This window comes from Pagrus major, chromosome 12 (genome assembly GCF_040436345.1).
Source record: "Pagrus major chromosome 12, Pma_NU_1.0".
Lineage (NCBI taxonomy): Eukaryota > Metazoa > Chordata > Actinopteri > Spariformes > Sparidae > Pagrus > Pagrus major.
In genome coordinates, this window is record NC_133226.1 from 2,334,950 (window position 1) to 2,346,355 (window position 11,406).

The 11,406-nt window shown below is 37.7% G+C and overlaps 1 protein-coding gene across 2 annotated transcripts in view; it reads right to left on the reverse strand.

Moving 5' to 3' along the window:
* The window catches only part of syk (spleen tyrosine kinase), a 45,690-nt gene extending 39,412 nt beyond the window's left edge, over positions 1-6,278 (reverse strand). Inside the window, exons 1-2 of one of the 2 annotated variants that reach the window (XM_073478667.1) lie at positions 6,181-6,253; positions 6,000-6,087 (exon numbers count right to left, since the gene is read on the reverse strand). The gene's annotated coding sequence lies outside the window, so the exon portion shown is untranslated. Of the gene's footprint in view, positions 1-5,999 lie in introns of both variants that reach the window. The other variant, XM_073478666.1, reaches the window with a different exon arrangement.
* Between the last annotated feature and the right edge of the window lie 5,128 nt (positions 6,279-11,406).

The following is an 11,406-nucleotide window of genomic DNA, read 5'->3' on the forward strand; positions in this document are numbered from 1 at the left end:
ATTGTTGAAACCGGGTTACCAGACTTATTGAACTCATGCATCAGACAACAGAGGTGGTATTGTAAAGACTTTTCCATTTTTAGAGTATTGATCTCATTTTTTGTTGGAGCGTTGATATGGATATTTTTGTTTTCCGTTCCAAACATGTGTCAGTGAGAGATGAGTTTTGAGTGAATCTCTTTTGTTTTTATTTCTGTACTGAGGTAATTTACAGTCATGACATACACCGATCAGCCACAACATTAAAACCACTGACAGGTGACGTGAATAACATTGATCATCTCATCACAATGCGATGTTCTGCTGGCCTTCATGTGAATGCCACTTGACACGCACCACCCATCCAAACACTGTTGTGGACCAAGTACACCCCCTCATCACAACAACACTACCCGATGGCAGTGGCCCCCCAGTAGGATAATGTGCCCTGACACACCGCAAACACTGCTCAGGAACAGCTCGAGGAACACAATAAAGGGCCCAAGGTGTTGACCGGGCCTCCAAATTCCCCAGATCCCAATCTGATCGAGCATCTATAAGACGTGCTGGAGCAGGTCTGAGGCCCCACCCCCCAACATACAGGACCCAAAGGATCCACTATAAAACACCCTGGTGCCAGACACCACAGGACACCCTCAGAGGTCTTAAGTCCATGTCTTGATAGGTCAGAGCTGTTTTGGCTGCACAAGGGGAACCTTCACAATATTAGGCAGGTGGTTATAATTTTATGCCTGATCGCTGTGTATGGAATATGTAACAGGCATATTTTTCCATGTGTGTGGTGACAGGGTCTGGCCAACTCCTTCCCACACCGTTTCTGAAAAAGTGGTCTTTGGACTGGGTGCTTGTGGCTGTAATTTTGTGAGTGTGGCCTCATCATTGACACAGGAAAAGAGCGAAAGGATCTGACAAGTGAAAAAAATGTTTGGTCTGGGTTGTTAACAGTCGTGATTATTGTACCTTGTATGTTGTAGTGGTCTTTTTTTTCTCTTTCCTTATTTCCCTTTTTCATTTCATTTCATTTTTGGTGCAAGTGGAATTTAGTACGGGGGAGTGTAACAGAGTTTGGAGGGTATGCCATTCCACTTGCCATTATCATCATATTCTGATAGGGATGTATTTGTGTAGAAATGTTGGCTCAATGGCGCCCTCTCTCAGAGGTCGTAAACAAATGGCACTGGCAGGAAATGTTGCCAGTTAATGAGAGACATGCTTGAGGTGAGTTGTCCAGTGCAGTTATGGAAATGTTAATGATACATGTTTCGAGTGGGTCACTGTACTTTTTAAGAATGGAAATATTCAATTAAGGGCAAAATGCACTTTCTGAGTAAGCTAGTTAGCCACTGTAGTGTGCTGTGTGTGAGCTCCCTTAGAGAGTCAACTTTATCACTGACTGGTACATATTCTATTCCTGTCCAGATAATAAACTGCTGCAATTGTGCTTGTCGTAATGTAACTATTTACACAAATAGTTCTTTTGAACATGTTGTAAATAGTAATCACGTTATAAAGATGCATATTTAGCACGAAGAATAGGGGTGAACTGACATTTTCTTTGAGCACTGATCAGTGGATGTCTCTTTGTTTCTTTTCTTTGTTCCTTTCGGGTTACGTAGATTGTTAATGGGAAGATAGCTGTTTATTTTGGCTACAGTTCACTGGTTCACCCTGGGCCACTGCAGCGAGGACAAAGCCTCCGTACAGGGGACGAGTGCTCTACAAACTGAGCTTCAGGGTCACCCCATGTACTCTGTTTTAATTTACATTTTACACAGTGCCATAACTTTTTTGGAATCAGGGTTTTCTAACTGGATATTGGATTTCCTCACAGACTCCAGACAATTTGGATTGGCAGTAATATCGCCTCCACTCAATACTAGAGACCTCCAGGGCTGGGTTCCCTGGAGAGAGAGTATCCTGTTGTTCCAGATTTCAAACAATATGGGAATTCATATCCAGAGGAAATTAACAGTTTGGTAGGGTGGTGCGGAGATAATTTTGCTTAACATAAGCAAAACCAATGATCTGATCATTGATTTTAGGTGAAGGGAAGCAAAGGCACACCCCTGTCTACAGCGGAGCTGGGGTAAAGCAAGTAAACAGTTCTAGGTTCCTGGGAATCAGCATCATATACCATTTTATACCAAAATTAATGTGCACATCCCTTTGTGTATGTTTTCCTGTGACATGTTTGATGTCACAAATGTGCCAGAAAAACAGGTAACAATAGAAAGCAGATCATATACCTTACCAGACAACATCCAGAAAACTTTCTTTTTTTTAATTAATAATAATTAATAATTATTATTATTTAATAAAATTCTGAATTAGACACCTTTTTTTCCAGATATGATGATTCAAGAACCTTAGAAGTAAAACATCTTGCCTGCATACTGCAAACGTATGTTGTATTAAACAGACTTCCTGTAGATTATTTATGGACAATTATAATTGTGTTCCTTTTCCTTTTGTATCAAGCAGCTAAAAAAGTTGTAGCAGGACGTGTTTGAGTTAATTTCCCGACATCACACATTCTATGTCCTGTAGCCCTACTTAACACTGATATTACACATACTGTATATCCTATCTGGGTGTATAGGTATGTATGTTAATATACAGTGCATTCAGAAAGTAACCAGACCCCTTCACTTTTTTCACATTTTGTTATGTTGCAGCCTTATGCTAAAATCATTTGAATTATTTCTTTTAATCAATATACACTCAATACACCATTAATGACAAAGCAGAAACAGAATTTTAGACATTTCTGAATGCACTGTATGTATTTAAATAACTGTATATATTGTTTTATTTTTAATTTATTCTATTCTTATTAAAATGTTTGTACATTTGTTCTACAGTATGTGAGGAGCATAAAGGGGCTATGACTTAGATTTTATTGTGCCATCCTGGGGTTTTAACATAACAAATAAATGATATCGATCTCACCTTATTACTTCCACTGATGTTATTCAATGAATAGAGCAGAACAATTGGATAGCATGTTGCTGTTGGTCCAGTTATCACATTTCCCATATTTCTTCCCTCTGTTTGGTCACATTATATTAACATTTCAGATGAGGCCATCCACAACTCAATTAATAAATTTTTCATACACATGCACACATACCATAGGGTCGAAAAGTCTGAGACCGCTTGTGAAAATGCATCTATTTTGCATTTGTTTCAAATTTTAAGTGCAAGGGATAAGGGGCTTAGCCCAGGCTGTTGTCAGTAGGCGATGAGAACTGCTGAACCGGACTTGGGAATATTATTGGGCAGTGTAAGGAGCACTTTGAAGAGCTCCTAAGCTTTGTCATATCCCTAGAAAAGGTCACTGAGATTGTTAAGAAGCTCCCCAGTGCCAAGGCACCAGGGGCGGATGAGATTCACCCTGAGATGCTGAAGGCTCTGGACATTGTTGGGCGCCTTTGTTGGCTTCTTCTGTCCGTGACCTCCAGCAGCCACTGGGAAGTTTGCAGCAGAGTGTGATGATTCTCTGCTGGAAAGCAGTGGATTGCCCTCTCCTGTTGGGCAAAGCAGCAGTCCACGAGACCAGCTGATCAGCACACACTGCAGCATTGAACAACTTAGTCAAACTCTGTGGGTAAGAAAAATAACTGCTGCTTAGTCTGGTGCTTAGTCTGTTTTACCTCAAAAACTCTGCACCTGCTCAGCGTCTTGTACAATGGTGGACCCCATGGAGCAGTGCAGCAGAGAGGCCACCTTCAATGCTGGACTTAATGCTAGTAAATTTGTAGAATACAAAGGCTGCAGATTATGGAATCTAAGACGCCTCTTTACCCTGTTTGTCACTGAACACGTTCCCTTCACACTCCACAGTAGCTCTGTAAACATGATGGAGGCAGATGACTAAACGCTGCTGAGCATAGGCCTACTGAATGGAGAAGTCCCTATCCAGCCAGTGTTTCTCCCTTTCTAACAGTTAACATTTTTTTCCCAAACAGAGAATGGGGTCTGGTTAATAGTCAGAAGTTATACCATCACTACCAGACTGCCGTTTCAGCATGATTAACATCAGTGGCAGGGATAGCAATAACATGGATATCAGTAGTGATAGCCGTAGCTGTCACTCAAACATTTAGTCTTGTTATGTATTAAGGAGCTGCAGAGTTTATTCATGGGCAAACTGTAACCTGTACTGTACATTTACTGTCACTAGACAACTTCACTGCTAAACTCTCTGTCTGCTCTGGTGGCTAACAGCTGTCTGTTCATAGCTCAGCCACAGACCGTCACTTTCCACTCACACGCTACAAACTGCCTTAGTCTTAAAAGGAGCCATGCCACATTTATAATACCAGAAGCCAAGCTTGTTGGATGACATAAAAGTCCCAGATTCTACTGTGGTCCATTCCATTATAGCAACGGCTTCATTTTTTTTAGGTTAAGCACAAAATTAAGGTATTTGTCAAAAAATAATAAAACATTGTCAGGAAAGAATCATAAAAATATCAAAATACTCTGGAGTGGGGCCTTACAAAAATGCCCAGATGAAACTGTTGACAGGAGCACTATTTTGCAGCAAGAAGCTTTCGTACCATCAGTTTACCTCAAGCTTGAAATCTCACCTCCTTTTAAAGTTTAGAATGTTCATTGATTCACTCATCTACCCAAAATCCACTTGCATTGAAATATTTTTTATTTATGTTTTATTTATATTAAAAACAAATTGTTAAAGTAAATATTCCTTATTTCAATGAATGTTCAACATTGTCGGAGGCTGCATCCTTGTCTCAACTATACCTGTTGAACAGTGACAAAATAATTTTTTCTGTCTTCCCTTTCAATTTACGTCTCTCTTTGCCTCTCTCTTCCCTTAAAATTGAGGTTTTCTTTGCCACTTACGCCAAGTGCTTGCTCATGGTGCAATCGTTGGCTCTCTGTGAATAATTATATAAAGAGTATGGTCTAGACCTGCTCTATATGTAAAAACTGCCGTGAGATAACTTCTGTTATGATTTGGCGCTAAAAATAAAATTGACTTGACTTTTCTGAAGGTAGAATTTGTTTTTAAGAAAGCACAACACAGTCTTTATTGTATAAAAATAAATCATACTATTTGTAGTTCCACAATGATTTTCAGATTTATTGAATCTGTCTTATCTTTTTGCTATTAAATTTTAACATTGTAAGATTAGTCAGACTTTTGATGCACCCATATACTTTAGATTTTTTATCATTTAAAAGTTATTTACCCTGGTCCTCATAGACAGTATAAACCATTCAGCTATATTATATACATGTATATACATTATATCCAATAAAATTCCAATTCCAATAATAATAATAAATACAAGATAATTGATATTCATAGACTGGAAAATGTTGATATTTCTAAGTAGGACAAAAACTGTCCAAAAAGTGCAGAAATATACAAATTTGAACATCCATAATTTCATCACAACTTGGCAATTCTATCTACAGAGGAATATTAAGGAATATGATCAAAAGCTTTGAACATGGGTTTAGGGGAAATGTCTCTGGTGGATCTGCTAACAACTGAAGGACATGTTAAATGTGACATACGTAGACACTTTTGTTGTAAGGGTTAACAACTCTGACTCAGTCTTATATGTTGCATTGTATCTCATAATCTACAGCTATCAAAAATGTAGTGGAGTAAAAAGTACAACACTGTCCCCTTAAATGTGGTTAGGTAGATATGTTTAGTAACAGAAAAGGGAAAAACTAAAGTCCTTTTTTTAACCCTATTTTTATATAATCTCATATGTTCTGCAATAAAGACCTGGAGACAAAAAATGTCTTCTAGTCATCTGAGTCCAAAAATATTCATTTAATTTCTAAGAAAAGACTATACAAGACAAAAACTAGGGCAATCAATCTGTCATGGACACACATTAACTGATTCTGTCATCTATGTTTATCTTTTAGATAATTATTTTTTTTGTTTGTTTATTGGTTTTATCAAAAATAGGTAATCAAAGTGACAGAATAAATAACTTGGTAACACTTACTGTACACAATGTGGTGAAGTAGTTCCGGAGTGTTGATCCTCTTCTAGCTCTGTTCTTTCAGGACTTGAGCATATCAGCTGCCAGCAGTCTGAACATGTGAACAGGTCATCAGAAATTCAGCCAGCTCCTGACGAACAAAAAATGTGCGGTCAAAACCACATTAAAACAGTTAATCACCTACATCTGATCCAAGTTGTGTTTTCCAGCTGAAGCAGATTAACAGTCAGTCTATGCACTGACACACAGTGAGGTGGTGGAGCACCTAAGCTTCCTCATTTCAACTACTTCCTTGACATTTTAAGTCTTTAACTTCCTTTTTTTTTATCTGAACACTGACCAGCATGTGTGCAGGAAATGACAACTGCAATGACACGAGTGGCACTGCTAATTATTTCAGTAACGGCACCAACTCCATGATCATTTAGATGAGTTTCATCATATTTTTAAAATGCTAAAAGAAAGTTTATTGTTGACCTTGAAAACAGTAGTTGGACAAAAAGATATCGTCAGAAAAAAAGACTGAGGAAGTTCAACATACAGTTGAAGCTCCAATAAAATGCTGAGATGTTGTTAAGAAACTAATGATTTTTTTTTTCTGTCAAAACTTCTGTCAATTGGTTCCATATTGCTCAAAGGTATGATGTACACACTATTATTGTATTTGTGTCATTTAACTTTTTTGAAAATTGTTGTTACCTATTTTCCTAATTTACTGTTTTATGTGAATGAAATGGCACAGATGGTACACAACGACTTATTAATATTCCTGATGCATCAATAAGCCGTTTTTCCATGTAGCATCTGCTCAACATGGTGCTATTTTTACAAGCAGTTGGGTATTCTAATGTGCACACATAATATGTAATACATAATTTAAGCTTTTAATGTTTTGAATGAAAAATGTGAATCTGAAAAGTAACTTAAAACTATACAGTAGCTGTCAGACAAGTGTAGTGTACTATAATGTACAATAATCACCTCTTAAATGAAGAGGAAGTTGAGTTCAACTAACCTCAAATTTGTACTGGAATTACTGGAGTAACTGTATTTCCTCCACCAGTTTTCCGACAGACAGACAGACAGACAGAGTAATGTTTATAGTTTATGTAATGTTAATGCAAAAGTGTGTTGATGGCTGCTCCACGATTTTTTTTTTTTCTTTATTCGATCAAGTTTTTTCATCAACCATTGTTGGCTGACAAGGCAATACAAAAAACAACAGTTTCAACTTGTTTTGACATGTCTTTAAATGAGGAATACAAGCTATTAATTATGAGTGTGTGTGTGTGTGTGTGTGTGTGTGTGTGTATGTGTGTGTGTGTGTGTGTGTGTGTGTGTGTGTTGGAGTGTTAGCACTTCATAGCATTAGCAGGGGCAGATAGTCAGTCATGTGTCACAAGCAGAACATGTTTACCACTCAGGAAGTGCCATCTGGCGTTGGTGTGTTTCACACTCACAACATACCATAAATAAAACACACACACCAGCCCAAAAGCTGCAGCTTTGGGCAACTGCTATTTCTATCCTTAAATGTAGTTTCAGTTTAGTTTAATTCAATTCACCATTCTATTTTTATGTAAATGTAAAATGTATACCTTAATGATATGAGTGTAAGAGTTAAACTGAAAAGGAGAACAGCAGTGCTATCTATAACACAGCATGAAAGAGATTGCAACACTGTGACATTTCAAACTAAATAAGGTGAGGACGCTCAGGTTTGTTTGGAGTTGATGCACTGGGGAATGGAAAATCTCCCCAAATGATTTCTACTTCATACTTTGTGGTCTTTGTACTGTCACCTTTCTGTAACTATGTCAAACTGCTCACATCTCTTCACACAGAAGGAAGTCAGCTATCTTCACTTCCTCAGCTGTTCTTAACCTCATGAAATGCGGCCTTAAAGGGCTATGTAGGTCTCAATTTTAAAAAATCATATTAGGGGTCTCTTGCAGTTGTTTAGAACTATACTAGCACATCCAGGTATGAGAAAGTTTATGACTTTGTTGACTCCTAGTTCTACCTTCAGCAGTTTTACTTTCTGCAGAAATTTTAGAGATGGAGTTCTTTTTTTTTTTAAAGATGTGATTTTCCCATTACAAGACTTCCCCGTAAGATTACATTTACCCATAAGTATAGTTTCTTCTATACTGTCGTTGGGGAGCCCATGAGGGGCTGCACTTGACAACAGTGTTTGGATGGGTGGTTCATGATAAGTGGCTTCCCAGCAGAACACTGCATTTTAATGAGATGATCAATCTTATTCACTACGCTTTCCGCCGATCTGATCTGCTATATCGGATCGGCCGATATTTTGCATTTTATGCAATTTGTGAGATCGGCTGTAATGTCTTAATTCGCCAAGGATGAATATGCCGAGTTCAAGAAAAGGAGTGTGGAAAAAGAAAAACAAACACCGAAACGGATGCTAAAGCAAACTACTTTAGACAGTACCCGTCTTAAACTTGTTAAACTTGCGCCCATTATGTCTGTCTCTATTTTGGTTTGACCTGACTGAACTTTGAACTTATGTCTGGCCAGTCCTTGAATGCCCTCTAGAGGTCATTGATGTTTTACCCTTGCATCTCTGTCAGTTTGGGGCATGGCAAAGATTGTTAAACATTGGCAAAAATGCTTGAGAATACTTTTGTTGATACTCAGTAAACAGTACATAAGTATATACAGTAAATTAACAAGTTATTTAAATACACATATTGCTCCCTCACGTGATCGGATCGGTTATCAGTTTAATTTAACTCACTAATCGGTGATCGGTGATCGGCTCCAAAAATCCTGATCGTGTAAAGCCTATTATTCACATCACCTGTCAGGGGTGTTACTGTTGTGGCTAATCAGTGTAGATACAGTACTTGGTACCAGGTGTACTTTGTGGAGAGGAGTCATGTAGTAGTGTTGTTACAACACTAAGATTTCTAGCCTGTATACAACACCTTGAAACATATCGAAATTCAATACTAGGTTCTGTCCCATGGGGAACACTGACATAACATTAAGGGCATGATATTCTAGATTTCTATTCACATATAAATATAACAAGGCTTGTGCTCTGTGTTAAAAACAACAGCATTTAAGTCATGGACCTATTATTACTGGACACAGCCCTCGAGGCGGAGCCCTGTTCATTCCTATGAAAACTGCTCAGTGGCGCATGAAACCAAAAAAACGCTCGACTTCCGGCCATGCTCTGGCCGGGGTTCTTCCCAATAGCTTCCACATTGTGCAGTCCATCGAGCGTGCATACTAGAGACTTCCACCAACTATGTTCCTGTTTAGTGCTCAGCTAACTTGAATGAGGATAAAATAATTGAATCGTGCTGCTCTTCTAGACTTTCCAAATGTTATTGGAAATCATTGGAATGTTATTGTTAAATTATATTATATTACACCATATATATATTATATATTATATTATAAGGCGTTTTACAGCCCCTTCTTTCACCATATTAGCTTATGGGAAAAAGCCTGTTTGGGCCGCAGTGCATCACGTGACGATGTCATTACACAATGTGGCCACTACGAAAACTGGCATCAGAGCCTGGCACTCCTCCTGGGGGCTTGATTTAAGTTTATGTACTTCTAGAAGAGGTAGTGCTATGTGGGCACTGCAGCGGTGCATGTGTCAACTCAGTGTTGGAGAGGAGAACAAAAATATGCAGCTGGTACAGGTGTGTTGATACTGCGAAATATGACTGTTGAAACCATTTCAAATATTCAATATATCGATATATTGTGATTATTTGATATTTTAGACAACACTGCCACGTAACCCCCAATAATGTAACAATGCCCGAAAATGTCACAAAATTTGCATTTAACTTGACTGAAAAATAAAATAAACCCAATAACATAATAACTTGTCTACCAATGAAATAAAATGTCCTGATATTGTTGTTATTGCTTTTTTTCTTTGAAATGTATAGTGTGCAAGAATACAAAATGTATAACACTGTTGGTGTCACCCTTCTTGCAACACTAACATTTGACATTTGAAATGTAAACCCTTGTCATTATGTACATTTTGAAATTTACAACAGATTGCAAGTGGTTCATTGTTATCAAGATGCAACTAAAATACCTATCAATGAGAAATGAGCCCGCCCATACCCATGCTGACTGGTCGTCCAATAGACCAGAGTTGATCTGAGATTAGCCACAATCACAAGATGGCAAAAGCTGCAGAGGATGGCTCACATTACACAAGTGAGCAATGAAGACAATACAATTAAATTCCCATGGAATATTCTTTTCCACCAGAGACAAAAGAGACTGTTATTGAATCAAGTTTCTCCTTTGCCTCATCTGATCATCTTTATGGCCAGGTGGAACAAATACTTATGACTGCTTATGTATGTTTATGTCAGGGGTCACACATTGTGTACGTAAGTGCTAATAATGCTTATGTTTCTTGTTGGAAATAAATAGTATAGAGAGTGAAGGGGAAGGTTTGGGGTACAGTTTAGAAGCTTATCTGACCTGAAAATTGTGAATCCATGAATGGAGATCTCCCGAAGAAGTAGCCCATCACTCACTCAATACAACCAGGGTCTGGTTACATGTCCCTGAGTTTCTGTCCATGTGCATAGGGCTGTGTAGTGCTCAAAGTCTGCACTTTAATCTAAAAGTCATTATTTCGTTTCAAAGTCAAAGTATATAACATTCTTATAACACAAAATGGAGAGCAAAACAATTTCCTAAAATGTAATAAATTCCCGAATATGTAACAAGGGATTTGTTAAAAATGTAATTAGTCAGGACATTTTGTTACATTTTTTATGTAAATTTGATTACATCGTCTGGCATTACTACATTTTCAGGAAATTATTACAGTATTGGATGCTATAAGCCAATAACATTTCTAATGAGGAAAATATAAATGGACCATTCAATTCTTAGCTAAATGTTTTTAATCTAATTAACAATGAAGCATTCTTGAGATCTAAAAAATTATTATCAAAATGTTGTGTTGATGCATGCCTTAAAGATATTTCCTCTATTTTACTGGGTGGACGTTTTAATGTTGCATACTTAAATTATTGTTATCCACCATTTAATTGTGTTTCTTATAGTCTTTTCACTATTAAGATCAGAAATGCTGTCTCCAATGAACAGTAGGGAGTAATTTATTCTTAACCCATTTTATGATCCCTATATCCCCTTCAACTAATATCAGTTTGCTACCCGCTGAAATCCAGTTCAAGTTATTACCTTTTAAAATTTTATATTACGATATTGTCCCACCTTAATATCGTGATAGACAATATTATCATTGGTCGTTCACTCTGCAAGTCCAGCCAATCGAACGCCAATGGGAAATGGACGCGGAGATCAATCCGCAAATTTGTGGTGTTGCCCTGTTTAGTTAACAACTGCCTACGGCAAAGACAACCTG